The following is a 27,660-nucleotide window of genomic DNA, read 5'->3' as shown; positions in this document are numbered from 1 at the left end:
TCAGATGGGGATTAAAGACATTATAAAACTTGCTGCCCAAGGAGTATTAGGTAGGGATGAGAGTACACAGGTAATAGGACAGGCAGTTAGACACACAAGAGACAGGACAGATGACAGGAGGATATGGTCAAGGGCTGAGGGTTGGGACCAATAAAAACAGAAAAAAGAAACCACAACAACAAGAACTTGAGGTTAGGGACTTTTCCTGACTGGGAACATACATAGAAACTAGGAACTTATGAACAAAGATAACATTTCCCTCATTAACATAATAAAACACTCCCCTAACACCATGACCGTTCCAGAGCCAGCCTTACAAGGACAGAAAATGGGAGGATACATGATTTCAAAAATCTCCACCCCTAACCATACCTGACAGGAGAGGTTACAGGCCTATGCCTTTTCTCTGCTAGGGGTAGCATATCTGCATATAGAGCTGGAGTCTAGCTTAGCAAAGCTAGTAGAGTTAAAAGAGTGATAGAAAAGGACTGGAAATCCCAGGGATTCCCCTTCAAAGGCAGAAACAAAATGACTGACATTTAGTGAATAAATGTAACTCCTGCTGACAGCAAGAAAGAGAAGGGGGAAGGAAGGACAAAGGGAGGAAGAACTGAGGGACACGAATAATCAATAAAGTGAAACAATAGGAAGGTCAAAATCAAGTTTTATTTTACCTGTACTTAATTCAAGGCATTTATTTGGTCAGCTTATCATTAGAGAGAAACAGCACTATGAATAAATCAAATACCTAGAGAACTTTGGTTTTCATGTTAATTATTCATTTCATCTCCCTCCCCATCTCATAATTTTTAGTCGATCATGTAGGAAGTTAAACTTTGCTGATTTGAGTTTCATCTCCTTTTATTTCCTCTGCCCTGTGTGTGGAGAGACCAGTGAACCTTAAAATAACCAAATGGCAGAAAACCAAGGGAATAGGGACAAGCTTAAGTGCCTGGCCTAGATAATTAGTCTTTGAATAATCAAGAGTGGGGTACATTATAATCCTCCTGTGGGCACAGTAATTAGACATAGCAGCTTTAAGCTATGATGTTATAATTTGTATGTATAAGTGTGAAGTTGAATAGTTTGGGGACAATTTAGTTTTTAATTTAGCAACAAAAGAATTGATCTTGCATTTTCTAAACATAGGAACATCTTAGTCCCTGTTTCTAGAAACTCTAGAAGAAGAAACAAAAGTTTGGAAACACTGCTGAAGTGACCACAGGGGCTCTGTTGCTTTACTTGGGAAGTCCTTCACCCATGTCATTCTGAATGCTTGTAGTGTGTCATCCCCAGAGTGGCTTTCAGATTCACTGTTTGGAGACTCCCAATTATAAAACTAAAAGCAATTATCTGGATTCTCACCATGCAGTTATGATTATAGTTTTGTGTGTGTGTGTGTGTATAAAATACAAACCAGGCAAACAACTTACTTAAAATGCAGTGTGTGCTCGAACTGATTTAAAGCAATAACAATAGACATATTCCTTGTGATTTTCTGAAATATTCCCTTTCTTCTTCTGCAATTTGAATCCAAATGCACAGCTTTGATTTTGATGTCTCTTATAAGTGTTGCACCTTTCTGAGCTCTTTGTATATTAGAGGTGAAGGGAGAAAGAGAACTAAGAATCCCAAACTCTGACATTTTAAAACTCAAGTTTGAGTTAATTTGGGTTAGCAATTAAGATTTCTATTTTGTTTGAACAGAAGGTACAAGTTCAATTGTTGTTATAATTAAAGCAGCCACAAAATGGAATCTCTACTTCTCCAAAACAACATCCTTATCCATTTATGAGGCACAGAATGTGTTTGTGATTCTGTAGCTCCTATAGATTTTAGAGAACCCAGAGAAGGTAACACTCACTTCAGATATCCTTAAAATGAAAGAAACCAGATGAAATATGATTTCAACAATACAGGTATTCCTTAATTAACTGAAGCCCTCTTTTAAAATAATCACCTTTGGAGCTTGGATGAGGGAGAATATTTATAATACTGAAAAATGTCTTCCCATATTTAGAATAAAGCATAAAATTAAAAATACCAAAAACATAACATAATAACTGAAACTCTTGCCAGAAGTGCCATTGGTTTTGCTCTGTCTTGTGGTGATTCTAGCTGAAATTCCTAAAGCCTTGGTGATTTTCCAACAACCCCAAGCTCTCTTGAAATAAAAGCTAACATTTACACTCATTCTTTTCCATCCCTTAAACTCTTTGGACTTAGTAGACATCTTGCTACTGTTCTAATATTTAATTCCTATATGTAATTTGTGTATACTTTCAAACTTGTCTTCCCAACTAGATTATAATATTCTTAATAATAGGAGCTATGTCTTCAGCTTTTCATTTAATGTACACAACATCTTGCAACATATCTTGGTACATTAGAAACCCAACAGATAGATACTTCTTCACTGATTTCATTGCTAACATTTTTAATACTGTCATATTCTTGAAAATCTTCATTTTATTTAAATATATGATCTTGAGAAGTTTGTGCTATTCTGAAATGTGATTTCGTTACATTTCGGAACTCTATTCCCATTTAAATGCATTCTATTAACTGAGAGATAGCTGTATGTATGTGCCCCTCCCTCCACCAACACACACAGAGGCTAACGTAAATGTAATGGTGGAAATGATGGAGAATGGGGCAAGCCTATCTCTTTTCTGCATGTATTAAAGAGGTTTCATGAAGAGATGGGCACTGACAGCTGCAAAGGTGGCTAGCAATGTAAGTTTGTTTTCTGTGTCAGAGCATACATAGAGGAGTATGAGGTTTTAGCATTTTAAGTAGCAAAATTAAAACTCCTTTTTCTATACCTGGTTTCCTTGGAGTATCTTGCTTAGAGGGTACAGAAATTTTGTACTTCCAAAGACATTTATCTCGCAAGCCCTGCTATTGTAGTATTGATTTCCCCCTTGAATTCTGATTATTAGGGTTGAGGAGAGCTGGCATTTCTACAAGCAGAATTAATCTTCTAAATAAACCCAATGTGTATCTTTTGGAATGGGATAAGAAAGGGGAAGACAGTGTTGTTGGTATAATATAGTAAATGGTTTCTCTAAGCTGACTTGGGAGGAGACAGGATGTCAGCTACTTCATTCTAAGATTGAGCCTGATTTTTATTCCCCTCCTTTAAAGAATATTTTAGGGCACGGCTCTTGTACCTCGCAGCAGTTACAGGATAAACCAAGCATCCTGTGGGCAAAGGCAGCAGAAATGGTGGTGAATCTCACTCAGAAGCTGAGTGAACTCTCCCTTCTACCTTCCTCCTTCAGAAAAAGTCTATCATCTTAATATCCACTATTGATAGCAGCCCACAGTTCAGCCCCATTGAGAAACTTCCCCTCTTCCTATTGACACCATGACCTGCTAATCAATATCAGCTGCTGGTTCTAGACATTAATGGAATTGTCAGTTAGTAAAATCATAATGATCATCGATGTCCAGGTTAAGCTTTAAAACAAATGAGGTTAATAAAAATAGATCGTTTTTATATCTATGATTTACTGTCATAATAATATCTTTTAAATACGTGTACGATGGTCCTGTAACACTTTAGCTGCTCCTCTATTGTGGTTTTTATTACTTTGTGCCTTGTGTTATAACTTTGAAGTCTCATTGCATTTACTAGACAGTAAGCCACTTGAGGTGAGTGTACATATGTCATCCTTCTTGATATAGCTCCTAGTTATTAGGACGGTGCCTTGCATTTCTCTGGTTTGCAATAAATATTCATTAAATGCATGAACAAACTAGTATTTTTTACTGATACATAAGCCTCATTGCCATGTGCTAAATACCACAGCAAGTCTGGTGGACAAACAAGAGACATGTGAAAATGCCAGCAGGTTCTGCTTTCTATTTCTTCGTGTATGGCTGTAAAGCCACACAGCATTTCAGGAGTGATGTGCCTCCCTTTTGTTTGAAAGGGCTAAAGAATGGTGGCTTGCTTCCTCTTTTGCTTTCAGTGCCCTTCATGATGTTACCCCAACTTTTCTGGCTTCAGTAGCCTAACAGACCACACCATAATTCCAGGTGTTGTTTTGGGATTCTAACTGGTAGTTCACCCTTTTACAAGGAAGATTTGGATTGTTCTCTTCCATATATACTTACATCACATCTGCCATTCTCCTGCCCACTCCTCCTATGAATGGTTCAGGCTGCCTTGGCATTAAACTACCCAGAAGGGCTTAGGGTTGACTGCATCACAGATTTATTGCTCACTTGTTCTTCCAGATCATTTATAAGTGTTGAATCATGTCAGTGTTCACAACCATCCCTTATGGATTTCACTCTAATACTCATCCAAAGAAGCCTTGGTTTGCTCTTACTAAAGTTTCCCGTAGAGGTCAGGTGTAAAGAAATGGAAAGTACAGAGGAAGTATGTATTTTGCATCCCATAATACACAAGGCTCTGTTCCTATGGTTTACGCTTGCTTTTCCTCTGCTGGCAAAAAAAGAGATCTGCATTCTATAAAAATTCAGCTGGTGCAGGGCTAGTTGTCTGGGATTTTTTGTAATCTAATAGAGAAAGTTTAATGACTTAAGAGAGGCCTGTTGTATATTGCAGCTCATGGGTCATGAAAAGATATACTATGTTAATTTTCTGAGCTGGGTCTCTTAGGCTGAATTACATTATTTTGGTAATGCCTCTCCTGAATTAACTGTAGATATTCAGGTGTCCAGCATCTCAAACTCACCAAGGGAAGGGAATCCTCGGATGTTAGTGAGTTATTGAATTCCAACAGGACCTTATCCTCTATAGAGGAAATTGGCCAGTGGATACAGAGTCTTCATGCTTTGGAGTAAAATGAATATTTTTTAGGCAGGCAGCAAACATACTTCTCCCCTACTAATAAATGTGGAAAGTGAACACCATGAACCTCTCCTTTTAGAAAACTCCAGTGCTCCTCATGTCTGCAAGATGAACTTCAACCCCCTTCACACAGCACAGAGGGCCTTTTGCCTTCTGGTGCCTGCCTTCTGCTCCAGCCTCATCTCACCACTGTCTCCCATTCTTCTCTCCAGCTGGACTGGACTACTTTTAGGACACCAAATGGCCACATTCTTTGTCACCTCTGCTATCTATGCATAGGCTTTCTGCCTGGAATATTACCTGTCTTCTCCCCACATCCGTCTCACTATTAACAAAGACAGTAATATTAGTTAGGCTCTGTGCTAAGTAGGGCTTGCATGGATTCTCTTGTTTAATTTTTACAACAACCCATGAGCACTATAATTATTCCCATTTCACAAATAAGGAAACTGAGACTTAGTGAGCTTAAGAGCCCCACGCAGGCTGACACAGCTTTTAAGTGGCAGCATAGGGAGTTGAAGCTAAGTAGTCTGACTCCAGAGCCTGCTCTAGGCCGTACTGCCTCCCAGTATGTGAGCTAAACATAGTTATGTGGCTAACTCCTCCCAATTATTTGGACATCACTTGTTCCAGAAAACTTTCCTGGGGGATTATGGGCCCCTCCTGGGCTCACTCGTACTGCACCTTCCATTTCTTCCTTTACAGCACTTATCATGTAAACCGCACCCCCCCCCCCCCCCCCCCCCCCCCCCCCGTAACTGCTTGCTTAATGTCTATATCTCCCACAGGCTTCAGAGGCCCAGAGGGCAGGATCTTGTTTGCCTCTCTTGCCATTTTGTCACCACAGGCTACCAGGAAGCTTGGCATTCAGCAGGAGCTCACTAAATGTTTGTCGAATGAGTATTCCTTTGACTAAAGTTAGCTCCACTGAAAACCCTGCACATTTCTTTTAACAGGGAAAGATTAATCCTGGTCTTAACTGATTTCAGACTTTAATGGAGGAAATAGCAACTTCTCCTTTTTGGGGGCGGAGACCTCCAGAATTATATGACTAGACTGAGGCTTTCTAGTGGTTAACAGGGCCGAGTTATATAAGCCAACACTATCACTCAGGTGGCTTTTGCTCACTCCAGCTACCCCTTTTTTCCCATTAAATTCTCATTTACAAAAGAGATAAACCAGGAAGTGGCTTATTGCTTTGCAGAAAGACTCACCAAAGGATTCTCATTTCTTGTTTGGCATGTTACCTAATGTCATGTAATATTGAAACTGGTAGAGACATTGGACTGTAGCTCACCCAATCCTTTTTAATTGAGAGAGGAAATTGAGGCCTATAGAGAGGCTCAAATTTATCTACTAGTTAGTGGCCAAGCCAGAGCTGTAATCCGCACCTTTCATTTAAATAACTAACTAATCCGATACACTTAAAATGTGATTACTTTACAAAATGTTCTTAACCTTCACATGGATTGGAATAAATGTGTTTTTCTCTAAAGCAACACATAACTATTTGTATAATTCACCTGAGATCAGCAGTGCAGAAACAAGAGAAGTTTTAAAAAAACTTGAAGTCTAACATACATTCAGAAAATTGTGTAGCATTTGATGAATTTTTATAAAGCCAATACACTCATGTAACCAGCACCCAGGTTAAGAAAAACGATGTTAACAATGAAAGATTTTTAGTATAAATAATATATAATTACTTTTATAATATATTATCACCTAAATATGTTCTATAATAATTATTATAGGCTTATAATATGAATACGAGGAGGTGGTCTTTATGGGGGCGGTGGGTGGGGAGGAACTTTCAAGATGACAATTTTATTCTCATGTGCAGCCCTCACAACTTCATAATATAGTATTTAAAGCATATGTCCCTTTGCTTTTGTGTAATAAAGATGCAGCTTACTATTTGTCTATTTGCAAAATTAATGTGTCATCAGGCTGATATTGTAAAGTCATAAGGAGCAATACTTGTGTGACTATAACTCTTATTCTATGGTGTTCATAAATCTACTTAGAGCATTTTCTGATGATTTGTTATAAGGGATGTGTAGGTATGTACTTTATTCTTTAAAGGAAGGTAAAATCTCAAATCTGTAATCAGTTGTGTGTATACTCTGAACCATGATGGGTTTGCATGGAGCTTCTTATGTGTTTTTGCTTACTCTTTTTGGCAAACTTGAATGTATTGCTGAGAGGATGTCTGACCCTGGAGTGGACCTGATTCTGTTCTAAGCCAGTTACCTCATGCATTTGATGCTGCTCGTTAGCACCAGACTTTAAATGTCCAAGTCAACATTACCTGACAAAGATCTCTATTCCTGATGTAGGCATTGCCCAGAATTTGGGACAAATTATTTCACTTGGAATATTTACTTCATTCCAATTCTGTCACATAGTAATAATAAACATTTGGGGAATGAAACTTCTGCCTAAAATTGGATAATAATGTTACATTTATTTGAAAGGCAGGAATGTTTTCATTGTACAGTTCAATTAATAAAACAGTGACTGAGCAATTTCTTGAAAAGTTCTCATGATCTAAAAGTTTCATAGCCCAACAGATTTTTAATAACATCTAACATCCTAAGAAAGCTTCCCCCCCCCCATTCCCTATCACCACTTAAGGATAAAATTCATCTAATTATTCAGATCATTGGCTCAACTAACCTCAGCACAGGAAAAAAAAAGTTCTTACCTGTTTTAAACTTTGTTCCCGCTGTCTAGAATAGCCCCTTCAACCGACAACATATTAATCTACTTAATTAACATGTATTGTGCCTTCCTCAAGGCCAAGCAGGGTCCAATTATGGGCTTTAGCTAATTTTACCTTTTTCCTCTTTGTGTCTCATTTGGCTTCCCCTCAGCTGCCCCTTAGCCTTATCTCTCACAACAAAAGCTCAATAGGAGACTAGCAATAGCATGACAAAATTAAATAGAATGCCACAAAAAGGCCTGGGAATTTGAAAGGTGCCTCTTAATTTGCAGAAAGGCAGAATAACATGGCCCCTGCCTTTGGCTTAGAGAAGTTTGTGTGATTAGCACATGCTGGTTATTCTGTTTGTTTGCATTTTTGAACACTATTTTTCTTTATGTGAGAACTGTATCTAAGTGGGGTCACTATTGAGGGTACACATTCCCCAGTAAAGGGACATGTTGTCATCCTGCTGACGCCACCAAAGCCTGTTAGTACTGTTAATTATGTTGTTCATTTAGGCATGCACAGTTGCCACAGCAACAACAATCTCATAGTTCCTTCAAGCCCTCTGTGCAGTGAGCATCTGTTGAGAGTCCTATGAAGGTGTCATAGTTTCTCTTCTTCCTGTCATAGATTGAACCCCTCGCTTGCTCTCCTTATGAGCTACATATTTATCAAGAATCCCTAGAGAGAGAGAGAGAGAGAGAGGGAAAGAGAGAGAAGAGAAGAGATTCTTTGGTGGAGCCAGTCAAAGGAGAAATCTAAATGAAAATGAAGGCTTTTGTTTCCCGTGGGCTGCTGGAGAAGACCAGAGAATGAGTGGTTTGGAAGTCAGGTGATTGTTAAAAATCTTGGTCAGCTGAAATGTGAATAAGTCCTTGGCAAAATTCACAGCCAATTTTTTATGCAGGGTGGCCAGGACACTGAGTATCCTGCATAAAGCCAAAATTGTAGATTATAGCCCAAACTCCCAGTGGTATGCAGTAAGTAATGGGGTGCGATATCTTGCCAACTATTTTTCATAATCCGAGACCTTCTCCTTCAGAACCACATAGGTTTCAGAAAATATGTTTCTTAAACAGATATATTTCTTCTCTCTCTCTTTTTTTCCTAACTAGGGCCTGGGAGGGAAGGCTTATGTTTTCAAAATCTTTTGTTGATACTGATAGGCAATTTCAAAGACACTACTCAATATGAGTCCTTGTCTTCGATCTTGTCCTAATTTATCTCATCTGTAATTTATTCAGTCAGAACTGGAGGCAAGTTACAATTTATTGATAAATTACACACCAGCCAAGTGAAAGGAGCTGAGACTGGGCGGGCTGTCTTTACAGCTGTTGAGAGCTAAGTCCTCATAGAATCCTTATTTGAAACTTACATGTAAATATTAGGGCACCTGACTAAGTTTATCAAAACATTATTACAGTTTCCACCTCCTTCTGTCATTACTCTGATCAAGATGATCAAGAACAGATTTCTGTATTCATTTCTACAGGGAAGCTTACTCATTCGTCTTCAAAATGCTCTTACCGAATGATACCTATTGTTCAATCGTAAGTAGTATTTAACAGTAAAATCTTTCACTTGGAGTAAATTATCTTTGAGAAGGATTCAACTTGGAATTCTCTGCTGATCGAGTAATTGTCATTTCTTCCAGTTTTGGTTTGGAGAAGAAACTTCTAGGCTGAACACTGTCCTTCAGGGGGAGAAGGTCCAGCCTGGATTACTGTGGCTTTCGCAAGACAGTAAATGTGTTCTGAGGGCTTCTTTTTTGCAAATCTTTGTGTGGATTCCTAGGACCAATAGTTGTAAGACTCTCCCATCCAGACCACCCTTTCTGGTATCTTTTTACTTTTTCTTTCCATTTTTTCAGCATAGAGCTCTTCTCTTCATTTTATTTATTTTTTACTTCTCTAGGATCATAAGATCATGGTACTTTTAAGCTGGAAAATAATAATACCTCCCATCTTTTCTTGTACACTTCTGTCCTCAAAACTTATAGTGCTGAACTATGGTCATGTTATCTGCTTTTAAAAACTTGTATACATGCATATATTAACAGCTGAGCACAAATCACTTTATTATATCCAAGTTATTATACCAGTGTGACTTTAAGGAAACAGCTTTTATACAAATGAGAATTTTTTTTTTCTAGTTTTAGCTCTGATTTTAATTCATGGACTGACCCTGGAAAAATCTGGTAATTTTGCTAGGTCTCAGTTTCCTTATTTGTAAAATGAGAATAGCATTCTCTCATAACTTACTATAAAGATTAAATGAGATAATATGTGTAAAGGCTCCTTGGAAAGTGTGAGGTACTATATATAAGATATGGGGGAACTCATCCATAATGCCTATTTCTGCAGTCCACATCAGCCTACTGGCTTTAACTATGCCCTTGGCCAAGGGGGCAAAATCCTATCAGAAATCTACTACAAAATGTGCATTTCCCTTGACCAAACAATTTCACTACCAGAAATCTGTACTGCAGAAGTATTCATGCATGGGCATACAAAAGCAAATGTTAACTGAAGTATTGGAATTGAAAAGGTGGAAACAACCTTAATTTTCCATCAGTAGGAAGAAAGTTAAATAAATATCCTTATAGTAGAATATACTGCCATTATAAACAAATAAGGTTGCTGTATTCTGCAATTGCATGAAAATATCAACACATGTTGTATGAAAAAGCAATTCATAAAACAGTACATAGTGTATAATTCCATTTATGCTAAAAAAAAACTCACACAGAAATGAAATAAAGCCACACCCATATATGTGAATACATTTGTATGTAAATTTACAATGTTCCTATGTCACTGAGCTACCCTCGCTTATTGTACTGTGAAGTGTGGAGAGTAGAGGTTAAGAATGAGTTCTGGAGTCACACAGACTGGCTTCAAATCCTGTCACAACACGTACAGATTGACTGGGTGCAATCATGCCTGTAATCCTAGCACGCTGGGAGGCTGAGACGGGAGGATCACGGAGCTCAGGAGTTTGAGACTAGCCTGAGCAAGAGTGAGACCCTGTCTTTACTAAAAATAGAAAACATTATCCAGGCATGCTGGCACATGCCTATAGTCCCAGCTGCTCAGGAGGCTGAGGCAGGAGGATCGCTTGAGCCCAGGAGTTTGAGGTTGTGGTGAGCTATGATGACACCATTGAACTCTAGCCAGGGTGACAGAGTGAGACTCCGGCTCAAAAAAAAAAAATTACTTAATTTTCTGTGCTTCATTTTCCCCTCCTTTAAAATGGAGTTGACAATTTTACCTAAGTCAAATAATTTATAATTTCAAATGCATAGGAAAAAAAATCTAGAGGAACATATTTGATTACCCTGAGACACAGCATAGTCTCAAATGTTCTTACGAAGCTAGAATACATTGCAGTATAGTTGTTTCAGGTCTTTTGATCTTGTTTCCCACCTCAACTGTAACTCCTGACGATGGGGACTCTATTATGGTTTCCCTGTGTCCTCTAGAGTGGCCAGCATAGTGCTAGCACATGACAGATACTGAAGACATAGGTTTTAAGAAAATAATGACCTTTTGTTGTCTAACAAAAAATAGGGTTTTAACTTAAATTTTTCTAAGTTCTTCATTAATTTATCAAGAAATTATTCATTAATTCTGATCAAGAGATCTGCAATAAATGCCCCAGTTATGAGCAGGGCTGAAGCTTACACAGCAAGCCTGGGGTTTTTATTTTTTTATTATTTAAAAAAAATGAGACGGAGTCTCACCACGTTGCCCAGGCTAGTCTCAAACTTCTGAGTCCAAGCAGACCTCCCTCTTTAGCCTCATGAGTAGCTGAGATTACAGGTGTGTGCCACTACACCCAGCCAAGCCTGGAGCTTAAGGGCATTACCTCTGGAGCCACACTGCCTGAGTGTGAAGCTCAGCCCCACCACCTACCAGATGCCTAACTCTGGACAAAACACATACTCTCTCTCCCTCAGTTTCCTCATCTGTTGAATAGAGGTAATAATGTAAGCACTGGCAGTTGTTTTGTAGATAAAAAGAGATGATATATTTAAAATGTTTAGCATAGTGATTAATATATTTAAGCATTAAATAGATGGTAGCTATTATTATTATTTTAAAATCAATCTTATCAAACTATATTTAATAATGTAATTGTATTCTTAAAAATTGCTAAGAGAATAGATTTTAAGTGTTCTCACCACAAAAAAAAAAAATGAAATATGTAAGGTAATGCATATCCACAATTTATAGTCACGCATCACTTAATGACACGGATATGTTCTGAGAAATGTGTGTTAGGAGATTTTTATCTTTGTGTGAACATCATAAAGTGTACTTACACAAGCATAGATGGTATAGCTGACAACCTACCTAGGCCATATGGTATTGTGTGTTGTTCCTACAAACCTGTACAGAAGGTTGTGTACTGAATACTGTAGGCAGTTGTAACACAATGCTAAGTATCTGTGTATATAAACATAGAAAAAGTACAGTAAAAACGAGATATTATAATCTTAAGAGACTACTGTCATATATATGGTCCATTGTTAACTGAAACATCATTATATGGCACATAATTATGTACATATTTTAAAACATCATGTTGCACATGATAAATATATACAAATTTTATCTTTCAATCAAAAAATTACAAAATAAAATTTATTTCATCAAGAAATAAAGCAGCTAGGCATGGTGGCTCATGCCTGTAATCCTAGCACTTAGGGAGGCCAAGGCAGGAGGAGGATCGCTTGAGGCCAGGAGTTGGACACCAGCCTGAGCAACATAATGAGACCCCGTCTCTACAAAAATAGAACAAATTAGCTAGGCATGGTGGCATGTTCCTGTAGTCCCACCTACTTAGGAGGCTGAGGCAGGAGAAGCTCTTGAGCCTAGGAGTTTGAGGTTGCAGCAAGCTATGATGATGCCACTGTACTCTCTAGCCCAGGTGACAGAGACCCTCTCTCCAAAAAGAAAAGAAAGAAACTAACCAGTCCACCAATATGGAGGCCCATGGGACAGATAATGTGGAAATGGGATGAGAGCAGATTTTAGGAGATGGTGAATGATGAGAATCAGAGTGCAACTGACACAGGGCAAAGAATCAGAGAGTCCTACTCTCTGACTCTAAAATCAGAGAATTTTAGAGTCAGAATTCATTTGTTCATTCATTCATCTGGTCAACCATTCTGTAAATATTGAGCACCTACTATGTGCTAAGAACTGTTCTAGTTTCTGATTCTATGCAGTGACTATAATATCCCTGTCCTCATGAGCTTTATATTTTAGTGGCAGGAATTGGGCTACCTGGTCCCATCTTCTCACGTGAAGGAATCCCTGCTGCAGTATGCCAAATTCTGATCCTCTGTCCTCTGTTTTTATATGCCTAGAGAAAGTGCATCAGTAAACAGGAGCAGCCAATTTTGCTCTTGGGCAGCTGGAAATGTGAAGTTCCTTTTAAAGTACCCAAGCACAACTCTACACAATGGAAATATAATATTACAGAATAGGTTAATCTGCTTCTACAGGACAGCATGAGAAGGATCCTAGAGGCTCAGAAACTACAGATTTTGGTAAATACAACCTAGAACTAGAAGAGTAGGGAGAAATAGCCTTCATCCAGGTGTGTGAGCATCAAGAAAGTGACAAGGTTTTTCTTGCAGAACTGTGGGGAAAACCCATAGTCTAGCAAGACAGAATCACGAAGCGTGATGAAGAGGCTTGTGTTTCCACCCCAGAAATGTTCAGTGGTCTCATATCTGACTTGCCTCTCAGTCCTCTCTATCCAATCCAGCTCATTACCTCCTGTACTCTACTATCTGTACTACTGAAGCTCTCCCAGAGGAGGCAAACCTTCCCTCTAGGGAGGTCATGTAGGATTGCAATGCTTTGCTTCATGCAAACAGCTTCCCAGCGAAGGAGCCTTCACCCTCCCTGCTGTGTGAATAGATTGAGGAGCCCCTAAGGCCTGGCAGCAGGTCAGTGCCAAGCCGAGCTTCCAGAGCCAGAGAGCATCTTTTTATCTGAACCTTTTATAATTCCTCTTTCAGAAGAGCATTCTTTGCCTCTTATTTCTTATTTGAATTTAATCTCCATGGATCAAAATTTTGTTCAGATCTATCTAGCAAAATTCATGATTCCAAGGGCTCCTGGTCCTTAGCTGATCAGCCCCCTCTCCACAGATGAGGAGCTAGGGCTTGGGAGAGTCCAATGACCAGCCAAGGTCAAGTGGCCACTGGGTGAAAGTGCTGGGCTAGAAACAGAGTCACCAGTCTTCATCCAGGGCTCTTTGCATCATACTAACTCATTTTTATTAGCAGTAGGAAAATCTCAAAATTAACTCAAAAATCTCCTAGATCTTGGATATTATAGGAAAAAAAAAAAAGTACAGAGATCATGTTGTGCAGTCCTCTGAAAGAAGTTTTAGCATTTTTAAATCCTTCCTTCCCGTATTTTATTTAAAATAGTATCTGTCTTGGCACAGTTGTGAATCCAAGTTGTGTTCTACTGGGTAAGCCTGTGTGTGTGCTAAGGAGTGATGTCATCATGGGTCCCTGGAGATTTCAAGAGGATGACTCCTCTTGGGTTTTATTCTATAGTAAGAATAATCTGTGGTGGTTTTGGTTTTCCTTGTCTTGCAGTCTAGGGGAAGTCAGCCAGGAGGCCACTGCCTCCTGATTTTCTATGTGGTCATTATCCATATTCCATTCAGACCACATTTAAGACCACTGGATCTCAAACGATTCCTCAGGGACTGTTCATGTGGTCATCTGTGGAGAGGGAAATGGGGAGGTGTGCAGGCGAGCAACATTAACCAAAATATTTCTTCTGAAAGCTCTCATTCACCACTGAAAGATTGCCATATTTTCCATTTTTAGGTTCCATGTCCCTTATGTCACTGAGCTACTCGTTCTTATTCTACTGTGTAGTATGTATAGTACAGATGAAGATAATGGGTTCTGAATTTGGACTGTCTGACTTCAAATCCTGGCTCTGCACTTTCTAATTGTGTGATTATGGGTAGGTGACTTAATCTTTCTGTGCGTGTTTCCTATCTGCAAAATGATTTGAAAATTTTATTGAATTCAAATGACTGATGTGATGACTAACTAGATATAGTATAGACACACTAGCGATAGCACTTGGTGTGCGGTAGCCACTCAATGAATGTTGTTACTGTTAACATCTCCTGCACCTGTAGCTCAGCATTGTGGAGAGATCACCAGATTGATGGGTCAGGAGACATAGGATGTGGTCCAGGGTCTCACTTGTACATGGCTGCATGAACTTGGGATAGTCACTTGATCCAAACTCATAAAATGCAAGACATGAACGCAAGTATTTGGTCCAACCTCCTCATTTATCAAATGAAATTGGGCTGCAGAGAGAGGAAGAGACTCACTCAAGGTCCCAGGGGAGTCAGTGTCCATCCAGGCCAAGATCAGCCAGTACCACTCTCTTGACTTCTAGCCCAGAGCTCTTCCCATCATTACTTTGGAGACAGGAGACCTTGCCAAGTGTTCCCAAGTTTTGCTGGCAAGCTGAGGACTTTGGGGTAAATAGGTGAAAGGTTCCTAACATGCTGTCTTGGGTTTGTGGCCATCCCAGAATCAGTAGCTAGTGCATTCTAATACCCCATGTTTGGTCTAAGTATCAGAAGCAGAGTGGTGCCTTTAAGATGCTACTGGGTGAAAGCCACTGTACTATGGAGGGCCCAGAAAACCCATTCCAGGGCAACAGGACAAAGATGGGCAGGTTTGTGGAGCTCAACAGCTTAATAATTGACTATGTTTTTTCTTTCTCTTTCTTGGCTCCTACCAGAGAAACTTAGAGTGACATTATCTCTACCTTAGGCTGTGGAGATCTCCTTTTGAACTCTCACTGTAGGCCATTGTCACCCTTTTCCTTCTCTCCTCTGACTCCCACACAAATCCTGAGATCATAGGTTGACTATATTATCCACTCTTGGGTACATGGCATTAACCTGTAAGATTCCCATTCTGTTCCACACCCTAGCCACAACCAGACACTCAGCAGAACCAGTCTTCTATTCATTATTCTAAATATATCCTAGGCTTCTGGCTCTGGGTCACTGCATATATTACGCCTCTCCATTGGCTTTCACTCAATCCTCACGGATTAACTATTTCCATTTCTATAGAGCCCACAATGGTCCCCCTACTCTCCTGTTCCTTAGAACTTTTAAAGTGCACATTGACTATAACAGATGGTTACCACAGGTCTGTAGAGGTCTTACCTCCCTTAACAAACTCCTTAAGAACCATGCTCTGAACATCTTTTTATTTTCCGAAGCATTTAGTAGAGTTTCTTGCCCAGTGCAGGACCTCAGTTAGACTTGCTTGAACAGCTATTGGCTGGTTGGTGGGGTTGGATTTAGGTGCTCAAGTCTTAATAAAAAGATTATTTCTTCAGAATCAAAAAGTGCTTTATCCCTGGATATCATCATGAGTCGTTGCTAAATCAGTCAGCTGAGCATCTTTCTCTGGTTACAGTCATTCTAAGGTTTCTTGAAGCTTTGGCAACGCCTAGTTGTTTTAAAAATTCTACTTTTTAGAAATCTGGTCTGACACATTTTTGAAATTAAAGTCAATTAAAATTAATTTTGCTCTTATTTTTCTGTTGTCAGAAACAAACAATCCAAGATGGACAAGCAAATCAATTAGCATACTTTTAAAAATGCAAATAAAAGTTTAAGGACATCAAAGGTGGGAAGAGTGAAGGAGCCCCTTCTGGAGTTTTCACTCACTCACTCACTGACTCAGCAAGCATATTCCTGCAGTTTGATTTCCTGCATCTTAGGAGGAAACATAGTTGTGTTATTTTGTTTATGCAAAATTCTGTGTAACCCTTTGCTAGAGCCTTATGCTTCTGAAATTCTGTTTACTAAAATGCTGGTAAGAAGTAGTTTGTATTCACGAGTCAAACTCAGTGTTGCCCTAAGATCAAATTCTGTGTGACAAATTTTATCCCCGAATTCAGGAAAAAAATGAGAAGAATGCAAAGATTAATCCCTGGAAGCCCTTAAATAAGCCTTTCTTCTCCCATTTTCTGTTAGCTTTTTAAATGTTGTATTCAGAGAATAATAGGTGAGCCCTTCTGTGGCTAATTAAAACACATGTAAATTGAAACCAATATTCAGGCCAGTAATTAAAGCGAGGTACTTGCTGGGTAATGTTCACTTTCTAGTTCCCAGATTGTGAGTTCAGTTCCTCTTCAAGCTGCACTTTTCTTTCTTTTCTTTTCTTTTCAATCACAGAGATTAAAGCAGCCTGAATTTACAATAGCATCTTGTGAAAGGAGATGGGGGGGGGGAAGCATCAGTGGTTTTAGTAAATAATGCACTTTGATGTCTCCATCTTGAAATCCATATTTTGCGAGCCCTGATGGATCTGAATAGTATTTGGAATAAAATTTAAGTCCCAAAGCTGGTGCAATTTGCAGAAAAAAATGCCCATGAAAAGTGGATATTGACATTCATCTCACATCTCACCACTCTGTCTCACAATAAAGCATTTCCATTCTTCTCTGTGAAGCTTATGTGGTGTACATGCCACATGATTGTGGTGTGTCCATTCTTCTCTTGGCTGCTGTCCACAAAGTTATTTATAGCTGTTAACCTTGGCTTGAGGTTTTGGACAATTCATTTATTTTGGGTAAGAAAAGGTAGGAGAAAAAGGCTTTTCAGGAACACATTGTTTTCTATAAAACTGTGGAACTATTTCAAGAGGATGAACAGAAGCTTTTCAAAAGAAGACAGACTAATGGCCAATAAACATATAAAAAAATGCTCAACGTCACTAATCATCAGAGAAATGCAAATCAAAACCACAATGAGATATCACCTAACCCCAGTGAGAATGGCTTTTATCAAAATGTCCTAAAACAATAGATGCTGGCGTGGATGTGGAGAGAAAGGAACACTTATATACTGTTGGTGAGACTGAAAACTAATGCAACATCTATGGAAAATAGTATGGAGATTCCTCAAAGGATTAAAAGTAGACCTACCATTTGACCCAGTAATCCCACTACTGGGTATTTACCCAAAGGAAAAAAGTGATTTTATCAAAAAGACACTTGCACTAGAATGTTTATTGCAGCACAATTCACAATCGCAAAGATGTGGAATCAACCCAAGTGGCCATCAAATCATGAGTGGATTAATAAAATGTGGTATATGTATACCATGGAGTACTACTCAGCCATAAGAAAAAACAAATTAATACCTTTTGCAACAATCTGGATGGAACTGGACACCATCCTCCTAAGCAAAGTATCACAAGAATGGAAAAACAAACACCACATGTACTCACTGTTAAATTGGAACTAACCGATCAACACCCTTGTGCACAGAAGTAAAACTCAATGGAAATCATGCAGGTAGGAGGGAGGAAGAGGAATGGGTGAAATCATACCTAATGGGTACAATGTACACTATCTGGGTGATGGGCACACTTATAACTTTGACTGAAGCAGTACAAAAGCAATCCATGTAACCAAAACATTTGTACCCCCATAATATTCTGAAATAATAAAAAAAGAAATATCTGTGAGATTTAACTATAGTTAAGGATTTTTGTCTTTAGGCTGAAATCTGTTGGTATCACTAGTTTGCTTTCAGGTGCATCTGCTATGGTGCCATTTTGGAAATTTCATAGACCTTTGACCATATTCACAGGCACCTAGGCAGCAAGAAGCTTTGAAACCCAATAAGTACCAAAATCCAAGAATAGATGTCAAGAATTACTTTTCTGTTAAAATCTCAAGATAAAATTTCTTTTGTTCCTGCTTTAGAGCTCCTTAGGTCATACAGGGCATTTGTATTAAACAGGATCTCAGGAACTCTCCTTTCTTCTGCTATCACATTGTGTTTGTGATGTCATGAGTGGTTACCATGGAGGTAATTATCATGATGTGGGAGATGTGTGAATTCAGGTGTGGAGAAACTCAGCAATGAGGGATAGATTTTTGAAAAAAAGAGACAAATCCCTTTTCATTCCAACTTCCTTAGTAACAAAAGGGTGAAGCAGAAGGAAAAAAGGGGAATGTAAATATGATAACTGAAATTTCACTTTTAAACAGCATGATTTTTAATCATGTTGGAGAGTCTTCCATTTATTTGTTTTTTTTTTTCATTATATTTTGATCACATCTTGTAGTATGGTGTTAAAAATAAATTTTATGTTCTTTCGTGGAGAAAAAAATTGGCTTCTTATTACAGAAGAGAGTACTATATTATGAAGTCCAAGGAGAATAGGAAAATCTTTTGAGTGATATACCAGGAAGCTCAAAGGTGGTATGTTTTTGCCCAGTTGGAAAAAAAAAGGCTGCTGCAATCTGCAAAGCACTACAAAAATAAGATACAGCCAAGCTAACAATGCAGCCAGACTGGCTTACTGCTGGCATTTGACAAGCTAGGGAAATGAGACTGCAAAAATCTACAGGGAATTCTTTTCCCCTTCATGTTAATGAAGTATGGTACCTTTCTTTCTTGGGACTAGGGGTGGTGGGGGTGAGGGCTCGGGTGCTGCGGAGCAAGTATTTTAAGGAAATGGTCCAGAATCCCCTGCTCTGGCTTGGAATAATCAATGTCATTACTGCTTGTTTGGAAGCTTTGTCTTTTCTTGGAAAGGACCCAGGGCTGGCAGACTCCAAGTAGTCAGTGTGGTGGCTGGTAAAAGAGGGACCCTGCCAGGGCAAGTGCAGGGAGGCTGGGCAACCTTGAGCAGTAGATTCCGAGTGAGAGACATGGGTTCAAGTCATAGCTTTGCCTGTGTGGATTTTCTCTTTGACCTTCACCGTGGTTTCTTATCCTATTCATCCAATGAGACAATTATAACAATAAATATATTGGACATAAAATATGTATTTTTAGGCAGGCTACAGATGCAAGGGGTTAGACCTTATTATTTAATATTTGGGGCTGTATGTCAGCACAAAGATATTCAGTTGTTTTCTTATCTCATGGTATTCTTCATGGACTTTTAGGGTGCAAGTGGGTACTTAACTTTGGTAAGCACTGATACTGCCACCAGCTCTTCATGGTACTACTTTAGTGAAAAGAGGGTAATGATCCTAGGCAATGCACGATCAAGGATAGACTCCTTAGCCTGGTGTTAGAGGCTAAGGAGCCTAATTACTCCCCAGCTAGCCTCCCAGTCTCACTTCCTTATTCCATCAAGTGCACCTTTCACTTTGGTCAAACCTAATTTGTCACTGGATATGCTTCTGGCCTTCCTTTTAGTTGTTTCTTTTTTACCCAGCCAATGCTATCTATTCCTGGGTTCACCCATCCTATATTCATCTCTCTCTGTGAATAGCACTGGTTACCAGTGTCACATATGTGTTGTACAGGTTGTGCACTGCACAAGGACATCTGGTCAGGGAGACATGGGCTTAACCAGCCAAGTCATAAGTGCTGCTGAGGGACTGTATCTGCTTGCAGGAAAGACACATTTTCCTAATTAGAAAAAAGACACTTGAGAGGGTAGAGAGGGCTCTGCATGTATTGATAAAGCTAACTTTTCGTTTATGTTTCTTCTATATTTTCTTGAGATTGTAAGATCCTTGAGGGCTCAGTCTTTGATTTTTTTTTTTTTTTTGGTAGCTATTACACATGAAATAATGCACAACTTTGTTTTGAATTATAATGAGCACACTGGGTTTTGACTAAGAGATTTCATTAGAAGCTCTTTGAGCACCAAACTTACCCTTTTCTCTACCTGTTAGTGCCTTGCACCTAAGAAGTCTTTAACAGATGAGAAGCACATCCCCAGTAAATATCTTATTGCTCACTTATCTGTATTAACAGTGGGAAAACATCAACACCATTCTACTTTTAAAATTCTTCGGTGCCGATTTTGGTTTTCTGGATGTAAAGTAAGAAATAAAATGGAACAGTTTCCCCTCTGAGGACTCAGACTGTGTTTTAGATGAGGCTCTTGGTTCTGGGCCAGTGTTCTCACCTACTTCCAGAACAACATTGTACTGGGGCTTGGTGGTGGGTCAGAAAAATGGGCCTATATCTTACTGCTCACTCCCTGCTTTCTTCTGTGTGCTGAGGATGTCAGGAGAAGAGCCATGTGTCTCTGTCCCAAAGTGTTTGTGGATCTAAGTGGGGAAGATAGACATGTAAGTGAGTGTCCATGAAACCACACAAGAGATGCTACAGCAGCAGAAGCAGGTACAGAGGCCTATGGGGTCAATATGAGGCACCAGAGCCCTATCTCCCTGTGGGGGGGCAGGTACAGCTGGAGCAACTGGAGAGAGAAGGTGACTTTACATGATGACATAAGGTAATCTCATTTATGTCCACGTCTTCCATGGCAGTCTGTGTGCAGATGACTCTCAAAATACATGTCTCCATCCCAGACCCATCCATCACTGTTGTTTCCATGTAGAAGCCTCCAAGACTCCCTAAATCCATTCTGTCCCCAAATGATCTCAGGATCTTTCACCCAAATCTGATCATCTTCTGGTGTTCCAGCTTTCCAGATGGCACCGCCCATCCATCTGGTTCCGTAAACTCTGGCTTGGTAAATTCATTTGCATGGCTTACTCTTCTCACTGTCAGCTCCCAGGCCAAGTTTACATCTTCATGTCTTGCCTGGAATGGATGTGATTTCTACCTCAGTGGGCCCGCACATTCACCCTGGGCCCCCCAGCCCCTTCTCCTTACTGCAGCTGGAATGATTTCAAAATGCAAATCTAATCACCTCACCAACTCCCCAAACTAATCTCCTCCCCTGCTCAAAACCTCTTAATGCCTTCTCATTTCTCTTAGGATAAAGACGCAAATCTTCAGCAAGGCCTCTAAGGCCCTCATGCTCTGGCCTCTGGCAACTTCCCCAGCTTCATCATGGACCAGCACCCCCACTTCTCTCCTGAGTGGCACCGGCCTGCTCACAGGCCCCAGGCCCAGGCAGTTCCCTCAGCCTGGAACACTCTCTGCTGTTGCTGCCCCTCTCTGCTCCTTCCTGCTCCACCTAACTCATCCTTCTCATTTTTCAGATAACAGCTCAAATATCACTTCTTCAGAGAAGCCTTCCTTGATCCCCCAGACTGCTTCCGCCCTCCTGCCTTGTACATGTCAGAACACATTTCCTTATCAAATATCATGGTTTGTAATCACACATTTATTTTGTGGTTGTTTGATTGATGTCTGTTTTCCCAAGAGATTGTGAGCTCCAGGATCCAGGCTGGGTTTACATCTACTACATTTCCAATGCCCGGCACAGTGCCCGACACACCTTACACTCTCAACAAAACATGTGTTGAATGAACAGGTGCATGGAGATTGTTCAGGGATGGAGAGCCCTGTGGAGCTGCAATGTAGGTTATTTGGGGGTGGGGGTGGGGGGGCGGTGCGCAGAGCTAGAGGTGAGGTTGGGAACAAGCCTGTGGCTGAGATGATGCCCTCTAGGCACAGGGGTACTGTGCAGCCTATAATACAAGGACGGGATGGGCCAAGAGCTATGTGTTTTAGAGCAGAAGCTCCAAGAGGGGTATGGTGTTGAGGTGTGGAGGGTAAAGGGTCTTGGGACCAAAGGGGCATGTTAGGAGGCATCTGATGTAGACCACCTGAATCGAGGCAGGAAAAGAGAAATGGAGAGGTGGGGACAAATGCTTTTAGTATTTTACATTTCTTCGTTTCCACTCCCCCATTTCCCCCAGGAAAGGTAGTAAGGGATCAAGGGGCTTTACGTGATTTCATCATTTTTAACCTGCCTGATCAGAACCTTGCCAGTGGACATGGGGAGTGTGAGAGGGGCTTTGTAGTCAGTGGGGGTAGTTGACAGTGTAGAGGAGTCACGAGTCTGTGAGTCTTTCTCCTTTCCTAGGTAAATGTGGCCTGTGGAAGGTTGGGAGGTGTCTTAATCCATCCAGGCTGCTATAACAAAGTACCATAGACCAAGTGGCTTATGAACAATAGACATTTATTTCTTACAGTTCTGGAGGCTGGGAAGTCTGAGATCAGAATGCCAATATGGTTGGGTTTGGGTGAAGACTCCTCTGGGTTGCAGACAGTTGACTTTCATTGTATCTTCACAAGGCAGAAAGAGAGCAAGCCAGCTGTCTGGCCTCTTCCTCTAAGGGCGCTAATCTCATTCATGAAGGTTCCACCCTCATGACCTAATTATTTCCCAAAGATGTTCTATCTCCAGATACCATCACATTGGGGATTAGATTTCAGCATATGAATTTGGAGGGAACACAAAAATATTCAGTCCATAATAGGGGGAGAGGGAGCCCTTAGGACCTGCTACCCTGAGGTGAGTTGGTATGTGAGAGGGTGTGAAATCCAAGGAAACTCCTTTTGGGTTGAACATTTCTGGCCCCCAACTTCCTGTCCTGATCTGAGATGTCCATCATGGCAGCCTGTCTTGCTGAGCTCCCTTGAGTGTCTTGGTAATTTTGAGAGAATGACAGTGCAAATTTTGAAAGGGGGAGGCCAAAGTGGTCTTGGGACCAGGGAGACACATAATGCATTATGAAGGATATTTGCCTTACCTGGGGTTTGGGGCCACACCTCCTATTTTGCTATTCTTTTCTATGGTTCCTATAGTCTAAATCACAAAGGGTGACATGATGGTTCAATTGGATAGAATGCAAAACTTGATCTATTAAATTTTAGCTTTTTGTTAATATGTCTTTTATTGATCTAACTTGATCTACTAGATTTTAGCTTTTGTGGATGTCTTTTATTGATCTAGCATCCTCTTCTAGAATGTGACCAATTTAATAATAGTACTTTGTTAATAGTATTTATGGCTAATGTAGCTTATGTCATTTAACATTTTTAAACTATAAGTGGGGCTCCTATACTTGGGTAGTTGTGGCACTATTCATGTAGACACTCATGGGGATGGCACCCCTTGGAGTTGTATAATGTGGCGACCCTGCCCATGTAGTGTGCAAGGCAGGCATTAGCCTTATTTTGCTGGGTTAGAATGGTAAATGCCTTATTCAATGTCATGTGACAAGTAAATACTGGCACTGCTGCTAGAGCCCAGCTTCTGAATCTAAATCCAGTCTTAATTTTGCAGCACCTCTCTGCCTTCTGGCTGACCAGTGAATGAGTGTAACAGTGAATGGGGTAAAGATGCAGCTTCATTTTCAGAAGCCAAATGGACATACACGATAGTGATTCGTTTAGAAGGTCCCTGAGTTCCATTAGCAGAACCAGCTGCTCTAATCTGCAGTCCATTTGCCTGGACCTCATCTATTCTCAGTGTGGACTGTGGCCCATGGGGTGGGCCCCAGGTAATGTGGCCTTGGGTGTTTTGCTACCCCTTGCATCTTCCCGGCTACACCTTCCCTGCCTGTCCTATTCTCTTGGGGCCTTGCTTCCAGGTACTACCACTTCATCATCTCCCATAAAACGTTCATTAAGGCTGGGCATGGTGGCTCACACCTATAATCCTAGCACTTTGGGAGGCTGAGGTGGGAGGATTGCTTGAGGCCAGGAGTTCAAGACCAGACTGAGCAGGAGCAAGACCCCGTCTGTACAAAAAAAATAAAAATTACCCAGGCATGGCGGCACACGCCTGTAGTCCCAGCTACTTGGAAGACTGATGCAGGAGGATTGCTTGAGCCCTGGAATTTGAAGTTGCAGTGAGCTATGATGATACCACTGCACTCTAGCCCAGGCGATAGAGCAAGACCTTGTCTCAAAAAAAATTTTCATTAATAAAGTAGATTATAATTTCAACAGGGAAGCATACAAGATATAGCAACCTTTACAAAACAAAGGAATTAGTCTGTAAAGGTGGAATTCCTACTGGGTTGGAGAGTCATGAATCTGTGTGTCTTTATGTGGGAGAGCAGGAAAGAACCTTATAAATTACACAGAAAGAGTTAGTGGGATTGCTAGGGGCTAGAACCTATGGTTTTTCCGTTATATCATGTTTCCTCAGTCCATTTTAAGTTGGGGTCTTCTCTGACATCTTCACCTTTCCTGGCTGAGGGTGGCCCTGCATTTGGACCATGCATGCCCCATTAGTGTTTAGGGGAGCAGGAGGGCAGCATCAAGGGGAGAGGGAGTTTGGTCAGCAGTGTCCTGGCCCCTGGCATGACCCAGGATCTGTGCTTTTAAATGCCATTATGAAATGCAGTTTGTCTGGAGCTCAGCCTCTTCCCATCAGACTAATGCAGCCGTGGTGGAGGGGTGGAGTGGCGGCTGCTGGCTGCCTGGCAATCTCCCCAAGCCCGGCAGAGGGATTACGCTCACTCAGGCAGCCTCATCACCTTAATAAAATGGGAGTTATGCTTATCGACTCATCAGGACTGCCCATTTAGACGATTACCCCATTTCCAATCCCATTTCTAGAGAAAAGAGGATTGCTGGACACTTCCTCCTGCCCCCACCCCTGGCAGGGCTCGGTTTGTCGGTGGCTTCAGGAGGGGATGTGTTGGAGATAGGCACGCAGCAGACAGAGAGCTTTGCCCTCTTTGTCTTCCAGAGCTGGCAAGCCACAGCGGGATGGCTGTCCCCTGAGAGATAGGAGAGGAGGAGAAACAGCCCAGCAGAGGCCTGGAGCAGCTGGCTGGCGTCAATAATTTCCTGCAGGAGACTTTGCCGGCCGAGTACACGTCACCCTCTGTTGCCCCTCTCTGTTTTCCCATGTGCTACTAAAATAAGCTAATGCACTTCTTGGGCTGTACTAGGCTAAATGTAGTTATTTAACCTCATCTTTGCGGAACCCAGGTATATAGCAGCATCAGTTATTTGTAACTAGATAAGGAGGAGATAAGCCCCAAAGATCCCTGAGCAGCTGGAATATATATTACAAAGTTTCTCTTTCCTCACTGAAGAGCTTTTTGGACCCTTGCTCAGAGACCATTCACACATAGGTCTAATTAGCTTGGTAAGCTGCCTTCTGACACCTGAACAGATTGGAAGCGAGGGCTTAGAAGTGAGGAAAGACTGCCACAGCTGGAGCCAAGTGTTAAGGGCCAGACCAAGGAGGTGATATTCATGGGGACAACTGTAGATGAGAATCCTGCTCAAAGGGAGGGAGGGGGTGATAGATGAATGGCCCCTAAAGTCCCTTCCAATGTTGCAGTTCATAGCTGTGAGTGTCTCTGGTTTGACTGTGATGGTGAGGGCCACAGATAAGGGGCAGGGAGACCTCAATCGGGAACCAGTGCCCAGCAGGAAGCATGGCCCGTGTTTTGAGGAAGGCCTGAGTTTTGGTGCTCAGGAGCATTTGCCTGCTTTTGTCAGAGTCCTCCAGGCTCAGCATCTCCTCCGTGATCCTCCTTCATTCTCTGCCAGTAAGAGTGAATCCTTGTGGATGTTTCTAGAAAGAGTTCTGTGAGGCATAGTGGTGTATTAGATGGACATGGGCTTGGGGTGAGGCAGACCTGTGTTCAGATCCTCACTAAACGAGCAAGGAGTAAGATCACTGAGCCTCAGTTTCCTCACCTGTACATCTACTGTAGACGTTGTACAGCGTGCACTTCCTGGCTATGACCTTCAGTAGCTCCTCACTGCCCTCCTTACAGTTCCCAGGGTAAACTCCTTTCCAGGCAGAGTTGCCAGGATGCCCAGTAAAATTTGAATTTCAGATAAATACTGAATAGTATTTTAGTATAATTATTCTCCAAATATTGCATGGGATATACATACACTAAAAAAAGTCATTGTTTATCTGAAATTCAGATTTAACAGGGCATCCTGTATTTTTAAATAAACTTTCTCAGTGCCTCTCAGGTAAGGCAGGTGAATCAGGGAAAGCAACATTCACAAGCAACTTGGATTCATTCACTAGCAGCCTTTGGGGGAAACTGAACCCAAGGACGCTTTGGTAACACTCCCCGTCTATGACTCTAGAGCTCTGTCCTTAAAAAGCATCATCTCTTCTGCTCTCTTGGACCCTCTGAGGTAAGCAGATAGCTAATTACCTCCTTTCAGTCAGGTAAGGAAACTGACTCTGAGGTGGCTTGTTCATTATTACCAGGTCCTTCGTCCTAGAGCTGTCTCGTGCCTTCATTGGTGCTCCTACTTCCAGGAGCTGCTTCCCTGCGGGCCACAAGCATGAGGTCACATGACTGTGGTCCAAGCGGTGCTCCAAGTGCTGATGTTGCATCTGTACCTTGTTTTGAGGACCTAGGTCAGGATATTTAGGAGTCCCTTTGACTACTTTAACATAGCTTTCATCTTCCTGTGATCCTGAATTCTGGCTGCTGTGTGGTGATCGTGGTCCCAACGAGGTCACTGGTGCCACAGTTCCTTGGCAATAACATGGCTCACAGATCATCCATCTGAGGGCTAAGAGTGCTGGCTATTTATCCACCAGCTGCTATCCCTTAGTGGTTGAGATTTGCTTCTTCTGGGTGTGTTCAATGCACAGCGCTTCCACCCTGCCCCGTGCATGGGCCAGCCTGCTCCTGTCACCAGAGAATTCCCTCTGGCAGCCAGACACAGGTGTTTGAAGGAGAAAGTGTCATCATATATGGGACTGCTGGTGATGGTCCAGGGAGGGCCACAACATTTGTAGTACCCCCCACACTGGTTATCAAGTTAATATATAGTATCTTACTCCTTTCCTTCATTCTTTTACTTATGTTTTTGATAAATATTTAATGAGCTTCTACTGTATGCTAGGTGCTGTGCCTGAAGTACTGGGGATCCAGTAGTCAATAAGACAAGCTAGTCACAGTCCTCAAGGAACATACAATAATAATAGCTCATGTTTATTAAGGTGTAGATAGATAATCACACAGCATCAATGACAAAGGCCAGAGCGCTTTTACCAAAAACATAGCCCAACAATCTCATGTTTCCCCCTCGGCTATTTCTCCCTGCTATTTCAAGCCTTCTCCACACTCCTCCAATTCCCACCCCATCCACCAACCCTCTGAGCTCCACTTCTACCTGTCCACTTTGCATTGCTATTTGGCTGTCCCCAGGCACCTTGGATGTGTCAAGTCCCCCCAAACCCACTCCCCTTCTTGTGTTCCCTGTCTCAGGAAATGGCATCACCACCTGCCAGGTGCCCTGAAATTTGGGGTTCATTGTTGCTTTCTCCTACTCCTTTCACATGCTCTGCCCATCCAAAAAGCTACCAATGGTGACATACTTACTGAGTACTTAGTATATCGCAGGCAGCTCTCTG

This window comes from Eulemur rufifrons, chromosome 23 (genome assembly GCF_041146395.1).
Source record: "Eulemur rufifrons isolate Redbay chromosome 23, OSU_ERuf_1, whole genome shotgun sequence".
Taxonomy (NCBI): Eukaryota; Metazoa; Chordata; class Mammalia; order Primates; family Lemuridae; genus Eulemur; species Eulemur rufifrons.
This window is presented reverse-complemented; position numbering follows the sequence as displayed.